This window comes from Marmota marmota, unplaced genomic scaffold (genome assembly GCF_001458135.2).
Source record: "Marmota marmota marmota unplaced genomic scaffold, marMar, whole genome shotgun sequence".
Lineage (NCBI taxonomy): Eukaryota > Metazoa > Chordata > Mammalia > Rodentia > Sciuridae > Marmota > Marmota marmota.
The window spans coordinates 18,607,053-18,617,722 of NW_026000108.1; the positions used below are offsets into that span (position 1 = coordinate 18,607,053).

General features: G+C 44.1%; 1 long non-coding RNA gene across 1 annotated transcript in view; it reads left to right on the forward strand.

The window, feature by feature from the left end:
• Positions 1-6,190, forward strand: part of LOC125610943 — a 21,284-nt gene extending 15,094 nt beyond the window's left edge. The window contains exons 2-3 of the long non-coding RNA XR_007341047.1: positions 124-1,726; positions 5,647-6,190. This is a non-coding gene — a long non-coding RNA (uncharacterized LOC125610943). The remainder of the gene's footprint in view (positions 1-123; positions 1,727-5,646) is intronic.
• The last annotated feature ends 4,480 nt before the right edge of the window (positions 6,191-10,670 follow it).

A 10,670-nucleotide genomic window follows, 5' to 3' on the forward strand; every position in this document is an offset into this window, starting at 1 on the left:
GTACACAAGTTGCTCGTCCCCCCCCGGTTATTTTGCTGCAGCCGGACTGCAGCATTTTCTAAGCTGATTGCTCTGCTTTTTCTCAAAAACAGTCCATAACTTGTCATGCTTTCTTTCCCGCAGAAACTGGATTGCAGTAGCTCATGAATGATGGTCTCAAAGATTCTTCTCAGAGTGAAAGAGACAGAGTTCTGGGAAGATTAGGACATTTTAGAAAATCTCTTCTCCCTCCTAATCATGAGCACCACCAATGCCATCATTTCCATAATCATCTTTAGAATTATCTGAAGTGGAAAGGGAGCAACAGACCTGTCTAATGAATAGGTGGGAAAAAATAGAACCAGCTGATCCGTGATTGGGTGGCCCACTGCGTGCAGTCAGGGGGAACCCGAAGGTTGGACCTGCACCCATTCTCCAGCTTGGACTCCCTCTCATCTTGCTCGGCTCCTGCCCCGCTGCAGACACAAGACAGTCTCAACATCCTACCTTGGTGCCTATGCAGAGAACACTGCACTCCATCTCAGGATCGTCTTGCTATCCCCTCTTCTAAACTTTCAGAGGCACACATCTGAGCCTCTCTTGGAGTTTTTGTGTTTTGCTCCTTTATATTTGATACCTATGATATCTTGTCACATGCTGCATAATGAAGTGTTCGTCCATGAGACACCACATAGGATGATGGTCCCCTAAGATTGTGATGAAGCTGAAGAATTCCTGTCACCTAGTGATGTGGTGATCGTGGTGACATCACAACACCACACTCCTATGCTTGTGATGATGCCGGTGTGGACAAACCTACTGAGCTGATGGGCATATGAAGACAGCACGATACAACTACGTGCAGTACCTGATGCTCCATCATGGACTTCTGCATCTCTGGCTCATGCTGTGCCTTCTTGGTGCTTTGGAGAGTACTCCAGCTTGCAAAGAGAGGCTCCCTGGGACGCCGTTGCTTTACCTACACTGTCAGGAGTCGCCACATGCATCTTGTGTTCTCCGCGTCTTCTTGACTACATCGTCATCTCTGTGCCTGCTTTAATGTGTGTTGTTGAGCTCAACATGGGCCTGGGAGCAACAGGCCATGCCATGCATGCCACATGGCCTAGGCTTGCAGGAGCTGTTCCATCCAGGTTCATGTCACCACGCTCAGTGGCATTCCTGCCTAACTGAGCACTTCTCAGAACAGTCCCATCATTAAGCCATGTGTGACTGCATGGAGGGGCAGATCCCCTCCCACTGGACTATAAATTTGAGGTTAGCCATATTCTCCCTCATCCCCGACTCCAGCCACCAAGCAGGTGCTTTTGATTGAGCAAGTACCTCCATAAGCACCTGTCGAAAGAACCAGGAACCGGAAGTTTGGTTCCATTGCTTCTAGGACCTGTGTTGACAAGAACACATTTGGGGGAACAATACCAGGTTGGCAGAGCAGCTGTGATTTCCCAGACACCTTACCAAGTCTCCTGGGCACATGGGCAAATGACATTTATTTGCCTGTTTCCTGATTAAAAGACCCTATGACTGTTTACTTTTCTTGGCCAGAAACCAGTTAGCATGAGACTCCATCCTCTTTCCCACCAGCTGGCGGGGAGCAGATAAGCATGGTGGCCTTGGAAACTGCATCTGAGGGTTGACGCAGCACAGATGGGCAGAGCCCAGGCCCTCGAATCAGCACATGGAGGGAAGCCACCTCCCAACCACCAACACCATCTGGGGATTTTTGTGGGTAAGAAATAAACATCTGCCGTGTTTGAGCCATTTTCAGAGTTTGGGGTTCACGTTGTAACAGCATGGGTTGCTTTAATATCTTTTAATATTGCCAGAAAAAAAACCACAAAACTTTGATTCTTTGTTTTGTCAAGCCACAGATTCTTTTCCATTTCAAGCACTTTTGAGTATCCATATTGGTTATGGAGTTTTAGAGACCATTCCCACTTTTAAAAACACCCTCACTCAGCAAAGGCCCCACTCAGTGAAGGGTGTGTGAAAGATTCTGGTTGTCCTTTCTAGGAACTCTCATGCTGAGACATTATTCTAGTTCCAATAGCAAACACAGAGGAGTCCTGCAGCGCCAGACAGAGGAGGATATGGAGATAGGCGAGAAATCACAGTATGAAATTCTGTCTTAAAGATCATAAAATCTGCTGGGCATGGTGGCACATGCCTATAATCCCAGCAGCTAGGGAGGCTGAAGTAGGAGGATTGCAAGTTGGAGGCCAGCCTCAGCAACTTAGCAAAGCTATAAGCAATTTAGCAAGACCATCTCAATATAAAAAATGTTTTAAAAAGGGCTGGGGATATAGCTCAATGTTAACATGTCCTGGGGTCAATATTCAGTACAAAAAAAAAAAAAAGATCATAAAATCCAACTCTGTTTGGTATTCACTTACAAAACAAACTTCCAGTGTTCTGAGATTTCTGGGGAAGGGAGGGACCCTCTGGTTCAATCAGGTGCCCCTGAATCTGTGAAAGCCACTTGCCCTTCAGGGGCTCTTGCTGCACCACCTGCTCTGTGTAATTATCCCAGGAAACACAAACTGAGTGGCTTCCTTTTGCACAGAATGCAGTCTAAATGCTCTAGTCTGAAATCTAAGGCCTTCCACTATATGATCTCCACTTTTGTTTCCAACCAAATATTGTTTTACTTTGTCCTATTTACATTCTTTTTTTCAGGGGTGGGGAAGACAGGTATTCCACCACTACCAACCACCACTATATATATCTCCAGGCATATAAACATACAATATGTGCATGTATTATAATATCTATCACATATTATATTTAATGTGTCATCTATGACCTTAGGACAGACAAGGTAATACTACAGTGATAAGTGGAGCCTAAACTCCAAGTGATTTAACAAATGACACACTCATAGTTTGCTTCTGCTATGTCTTGCTCATGGGGTTGTGTGTCTTTGGTGGGGGATGTGTCTGTGCTCCACTCAGGTACCCAGGGTGATGGCCATTGTGCTCCATCTAGGACGGGCAACCTTCTCCTTGACTGCAGCAGGAGAGAGAGAAACCAAGTGCCCTCATACTTTCACACACATTCCATTGGCCAGAACTGGTCTCGGACCCTGTCTAATTCCAAAGGAGTGGGAAAGCAGGTGAAGCAAATGTCGTATTTACTGAATGTCATTCTCCTTGCCACTGTGGTCTTCGAAGACATTTTCCCAGTTCTCTCCAGCTGCAACCAATATTTTTCTGACAGTGTTCAATGTGCCTGTCCTTTGTAACGGGCATTTCCCACATTATATGGAGAATGTAGGTGTGCATACGACATCCATGACTCATCTCCACAGAAATCACTACATGCCAGACGCTCTCCTGGTTACATCTGTCAACACGTTAAACCTCATAATCCTCTGAGGTTCCTACTTTTGATGTGTCCAAGGTGAAGACGAGGACATGAGAGGACCTCCCACTGCCAGTTGGTTCCACAGTCCATGCTGAACCACTGTGTTATGTTGTGGCTTCTTTTTTAACTTCCTTATTAGCAAAGACTAAAATGTAAAACTGATTCATTTCTTTATTTCTCATGACACCAAATACCATTTTAGGCACTCAGTGGATTTTCTGGAAGGCAGAGTACATAATTAGTGCCTTTTCTAATAAAGATTTTCAACAGACCTGATCTGTTAGTAGTTTTCCTCCTGGCTTTGCCAGATTGCTGCTGTCATCCAGGGAACCGTTGTAGGAGATGCCACTGTGTCTCCTTAAAAAGCCACAGGTCTTCACAGGAAGTACAAGGGGGTCTTTGGGGACGTATAGGGGACAGCCAGACAGAAGGCAGCAAAACAAAGGTGAGACACGCAGGAAAAGACTCCAGCCACTTGGTTTCTATTGTGTTTGATTTTGTGCTTAAGAGACTGTTAAATTGAAGTAGGGAAGTGTGGCTGCTGAGTCTGTTTGGTCTCCTTTTGAGTCCCCCAACTCCAGAAATAAATCCAGCTCCCCAGAGAGGACTTTCCTTTGCTTAACTGTGGATTCCTGGTAAGCTGTAATCCCCTTCCACTTGCCGGGAGCCTTCTACAGACTAAATTTAGAAAAATTAAATTACAGCCCAGCAGTGTGGCTCCCCAAAATGAAACCTATAGTACAGAAAACCTGAAACCAGGGAAGGGCTGCGCAGAGGGCGGTGTCGGGGACCTGGCGATCAGCCTCACCATCTCCCATTGGAAAGTTCCTGCTCATTTGCAGAGAAGAGGGGACTGTAGGAGCCAATTTAGAACCATCCACACGATGATCGATGATGGGGAGAGGAGCCTTGTGCTAATTAGGCCTCCGAGTTCCAACCAGGCATGAAGAAAGCACAGTCAACCTGGTCCAGACACAGGCGCCCCCAGCGCAGCGCCCAACTGCGCATTGCCAGGGCCGGTGACTCAGGAAGGAACAGTACTGGGAAACCATCTCCTGCGATGACTCACCACGGGCCGTCCTGTGCTGTCCTGATGGAAAACTGGTGGGATCTCTCGGATTCATAAGGACCTGGCAGCCCCTGCTAGGACTTGTACCCACTTAAGTGGGAGGGGTGGGCGGCTCTAATCCAGGCTGGGAAGAAAGGGGACTAAATGGCACTCTGTCATGCAACTACCCACGGCATGGCTCTGTGCCCCAGAGAATGGCAAAGATGCCCAAGCCATCTTAAAGGGCACGGCAGGTCGTGAATCAAAGTATTCTCTGGATTTTTTTTGTTTAATGCCTGGCAAGTTTTCCTAGTAACCAAGAGAGACCTCAGATTTAGATGACAAATAGTGGGGTTGGAGTTTTGTTCCCCAGGGCTGGATGTGTGCTTGGCTGCATGAGACCTTGGGTTCAATCTCCAGGGCCAAAAAAATATGAAATAAATGCATATTTTGAAAAGGAAAAGGAAAATGTATTGGATGTTAGGATTTAAAAGAAAATGCTTTTGATATGATTTTTGTGTGTGTGTGTGTGGAAAAGTGAGGCTCGTGTGTCCATTGACATTTGTAGTAGATTGATTCAACAAATATTTATTGAGTTCTGAAAGTGACCAGATATTGTTCTAAGCATTGGGAATAGTGTGGTGAACAAAACAAAATCCTTTTCCTCACAGAATTTATAATCGAGAAGGAGAAACTGATAATAAGTGGTAGACAAAGCAATAATGGTGTGATTTCTTTTCTTTCTTTGTGTGTGTGTGTGTGTGTGTGTGTGTGTTTTCTGGGAATGGAACCCAGGGATGCTTTACCATTGAGCTATATTCCCAGTCCTTTTTGCTTTTTTTTTTTTACAGGGTCTCGCTAAGTTGCTTGGGGCCTCACAAATTTTATGAGGCTGGCCTCTGATTTGGGATCCTCATGCCTCAGCCTCAAGTCAAGAAACTGGTGAAAGAAGGAAGGAAGGAAGAAAGGGAGGGAGGAAGGGAGGAAGGGAGGAAGGAAGGAAGGAAGGAAGGAAGGAAGGAAGGAAAGAAAGAAAGAAGGAAGGAAGGAACTGGTTTTATAGGCATGTACCACTGCCCCTGACTAATTGTGTAATTTCTTATTGAGATAATTGTTATGAAGAAAAATAAATAGAAAGAGAAGTTAGAGGGCATTTTAGTTGTCTATTGTCATCTAACCAACTAGCCCAAGATTTATTTGCTTTAAACAATGATTTATCATTTTTCATGATTGTGTAGGTCAGAAACTTGGAAAGGGCTCAGCTGGATGGTTCTTCTGCTATATGTGACATCAACTGGGATCAAGCACCTGACCTATTCAGTCAGCACTGGACAAGACTGAAAGGTCTAAGAAGTCATTTATGTCTGCTTGAGATCTCAGAGTCCCCTCTGTATGTACTCAGTGTCTCTCTGTGTTGTCTCACCACTTGGTAATTTAGCTTGCTCTTGCATGGTAACTGGCATCCCTACAGAAAACATCCCTAAGGGCAAGCTGCCAGGCCTCCTAAAAGTCAGTCTTATATCTGACACACTGCTACCTTCTCTGCATTTTACCATCAGAGCAGGCCACAAGATCAGCCCAGATTCAATGTTGGAAAAATAGACTCACCTTCCAGTGGGCAGAACTGATTGCAGCCATTGTTGGAAACAATCAACTGCAGAGAATGAAGTGAGGAGTTGGACCGTGGCAAAGATAGAAAGGGGCCATTTCACACTCTAGACAGAGGGAGCCACTAGGACAAGGCCTTGAGATGGGACACACTCAGTGTTGAGGATTGATTACCAAAAAAAAAAAATCAAAGAGGTCAAAGATATATGGTGACTGTGCTAAAGAGGAAGGAGCAATAGGGTAAGTCACTACAAATGGGATCAGGGCCCTTCCAAGAGGCCTGAACAGCTGACTCAGACAGAGTGTCGGTGAGATGATCAGGAGCCTTGGAGTCAAGGTTAGGTCTTCATATTTTATTCCAAATGTGATGAGATGCTTTCTTAGGAGAGCAACATGAAATAGCACATGTGTCAGAGGGAGCACTCTGGCTGTTCTGTGGAGAATGGATCAGAGGAAAGAACTGAAGGAAGGAGGGAGACCAGCGTGGGGCTCCTGCCATCATCCTGGTGAGAGGTGTTGGTGACTTAGAGTAGCAGCAAGAGAGAGGCAGCAAGTGGCCAGATTCTGGGTTTGGGATTTTGAAATTACAGCTGGCAAGGCCTGCCAACAGAGTGGATGGAAATGGGAGAGAAAGGATGAATTAAAGCTGATTTTTAGATTTTTGAGGCTAGATGACTATCATTTAGTGGAATAAAAAAGACATAGGAGAAAAAGATTTAAGGTAAGGAGTAATGAAAATAAAGAGTTATGCTTCAGATCAAGTTCAGAGAGAGATTATCAGAAATCACACTGGAGCTTTTAATTGAGCAAACTTCTATGGTCTGCATGGTTGTGTCACCCCAAACTTCATGAGCTGAAACCTGAAACCTGCTCCCCAGGGTGAAGACATTAAGGGGTGGCCTTGAGAGATAATTAGGTTGAGGGCAGAGCCATCAGAAATGGGCTCAGTGCCCTTCTACGGACACCCAAGGAGTTTGTTTGCCTCTTCCACCCTGTGAAGACCCAGCGTGAAGATGCCATCCACAAATCAGAAAGCAAGCCTCCCTACACACTCAGCCAGCTGGGCCTTGATCTTGGACTTCCAGCCTCTAAAACTGAGAGCAATAAATTTTCTGTTGTTTGTAAGCTTCCTAGTTTATGGTATTTTATTGTAATAGCCTAAATGAATGAATATGTGGTAGAAATATATGAGTCCTGAGTTCAGGGGAGATCTGAACTTATAAATTCGCAAGTTAGCAATGTGTGCCTGGTGTTTAAAACCACAGGACCAAATGGAACCTGGGGCTGTCACCATGAGAGATCACAAAGAGTAGGGGCGAGCAAAGAGACAGGAAAGAGGCCACCATTGAAAAAGAAATAAGAAAGAGTGATATATGGGAGGCTGGGGGGAAAGGATGTTTCAAGAAAGGGGTAACACTCTCCTGAGTTGCTGCTGCTGGTCGAATCAGATGCTATTTGCCCTTTGGCTTTGGCCAGTGCAGAAGTCTCCTGATTGACAGAAGTAGCTACAATGGAGGAAGGGGGAAGGAAGAAAGGATGAGAAAGTAGAGGGAGGTAACTGAAGAGCAAGAGAGAAATGGGTCATAGGGGATATGATTAAAGGATCTTTTTTAAAGATAGGCAATATTAGAGCATGTTCTGACATTCAGGGGAATGTACATCTATAGAGAGGGATTCATACTACTGGAGAGGACAGAGGTACTGCATAAACCAAGTCTCTGAGTAGATACGAAAGGAGGGGAGCCAGTGCTCAACAGAAAGAGTTGGTCTTAGGACAGAAGAGTGGGTAGATGCAGCTATAAATGGTTTGGTCCTCGTGGAGGTCAAAACATGAGGAAATTCTTCTCCATCTATTTTGGCTTCTCAGTGAAAGGAGAAACAAGGTCATCAGCTAAGAGGTAAAATGGAAAAAGGTACAGATTAGGCAACAAGGTGAGATTCTGGATTCACATGAGGTATGTGGTCATAAATTAGTAAATTTAAAGTGAAATATGGTTGTGTGGTTTTTTTTTTATAATAACACATACCAGCTAACATTCATGTACCGAGTAAGTGAAGACATGGGTTTATCCAAGATTACGTAATAAGTAAACTATATAAATAATAAAGAAAATGTAAATAAGTAAAGGAGAAGGAGTTAGATGAACTTTGTTTAAAAAGAAAAAACTGGTTATGATGAACACTCTCCAAGCATTCATTGATTCATGTACTAAAGCACTTACTCAAACTCACAGTCTGGAAGAACTACCAATGACAACATTCAAAACCACAGCTCAGTAGCTTAACCAACAAAGACCTATTTCTTGCTCCATCTCCGTAAGCAGGAAGCTCTGCTCCATTCAGCCACTCAGGGATTCAGGCTGATAGAGGTTTTACTTACTGTACTGTCTCAGCAGATGGCTTCAAAGCTTACTATGGAAGAGGAAGAGAGAAGCTAGAGTCACACCCTGGCTCTTAAATGCTGTGGCCTGGAAGTGGCACACATTATTACTGCTCACATTTATTGGCTAGAATTAGTCATGTGACTAATGGGGACAATGGAGGAGCACATGGAATTCAATACAGAGTAAATGTTGCTGTCACAGGCTGATCTGGAGCAGGAAGAGAAAGTTGCAACATATATGGGTGTTCAGACACCAAAGCCCCACTCTCCTAAATATCACACTGCCTCCTTGAGTGTTATGTTGACATGTAGGAATGAGTGTTTGAGGGGGTTATTTAATATTTCTATATGCACTTTCCTAGCCTTCTCCAAAAATACTTAACACAGTACTGAAGCACGAAGCATATGCTTGAAATTTCTTCCTGGCTGATGGATTGATTGATATGTGGCATAAAGTTTAATCACAGTGAAACAGCCAGAGTTCATCTGGACCAAGATCTCCAAACAGCGAAAATTCAATTCATCCAAGCCCCGAGGATGAGTCTGTAGCACACATCAGTTACTGGCATTAAAGAGAAACGACAGAGCACTGATCAAGAGGAATCTGAGCTTGGAAATCTGAAAAGAGAACATTATTCATTTTTTTTCTTTTGTTATTTTATAATCTTTAAATTTCTCTGGAGGAAAGAAACAATATTAAATACACTGAAAACAGAGTTCAGAGATAGTAAATCTGTTGGTAAGGTGGAAGTGCCGACCTTTGATGCAAGCAAATTTTGAAAGTCATCATGTGATGACTTCTTTAGACCACATATGATTCGAGTGGATGGAGATAATGAAGATGGTGATGCCGGCTATTTTGGGCAAGTGTAAGTACACTGCAGCTTACAACCTTTAGAGCTCAAGTACAGTCCTGTGTTGCTTCAGGGTCCTGCCTCCCCAGCACAGTCGCTGTCCCTTCAAACCCTCCTTCAAATGACAGCTTCCCAATGGAACTTCCCATTGATTTCAGAACTCCTGACTTCTGCTCTGCCAGAGAACACATTTTTGTTGTTTTTGTTGTTCTATTTTTATTTATTTATTTATCTATTTATTTAAATACACAACAGTGGAATGCATTACAGTCCTTATTACACATATAGAGCACAACTTTTTGTATCTCTGTATATAAAGTATGAAAGATTGTGGTATATATGTGTATTAAGAATTTTAATGCAAAAAAAAAAAAAGAGTACATGTATAATGGCAGAAGTTGGCATGAACACATTTCTGTTGTTTTAAGCCACGGCTCTTTGAGGTTCTTTGTTATGCAGTCCTGAGAGGCAGATGCGCCAGGTGGTGCTGGGTTGTCTGGGTACCACCACTTGAGAACCATTGTTTCAGGACAACAGACCAAGGACCTTTCTACTGGAAAAATTTGAAGAATTTAGATAATAAATGTTTTTGAGAAAAGTGTTCATTGTTTTTTTTCTTCTTCTTCTTTTTCCTCTTGGGTTCTATTGTGGACACATGTTGTGTGGGGGGATTGTCCTGGATCATTTTTGAAGAATTTCTACTAACATCTTCATTGCAGGACAGTTTGCTATGAAGATGGGCCCTCTCTTTCCCTGACCGGATACAGTCAGGGGTATGCACAGGACCTGTGATTAGCCAACTGCACCCTCCACCCCGCCGCTGGGGCTTTGGATTGCCAACCAGAAGTGCAGGCGCAGGGTGGCACTTCCTCCTCCAGCACTGAGGCCAGGCGTGGCCGGGGATGGGTGTCACGGTTCCCTTCCTCATCTGCTTATCTTCTCCTGGACAGTCCATGAGTTTCCAATATCCTTCCAGTCAATCCCTTTTGGTTTAATTTACGAGTTCGTTTCTGTTGCTTGCAACCAAAGAACCTGAATGAATACAGAGCGCCTGCTGTCCTCACACGTGTCCTCCAAGTGTGAGCTTAGCGGGGCTGAAGAGGGATGAGTTTTTCCTGGTCATTCAAGTAATGCCAACACTGTAACAAAGGGAAGGTACCTGCCAGATATGTTTTTAAATCTTTTTGCTTGACTTCTCATTGGTTAAAACACCACAGCACAGATAGTGAGAGGATCAAGTGCTGATTAATTGAACAGGGCTCCCTTCAGAAGAGAACATATATATTTAATGGCAGCCCAAGGAGACCACAGAATCGGTGATCACACGGTCACTTTATCCTTGGAAGGGTAGAAACTTCCTATCTGCCAACCTAGTGGGAAGTTAATATTGACAGCAGCTTTGTGACCAGCCCAAAGA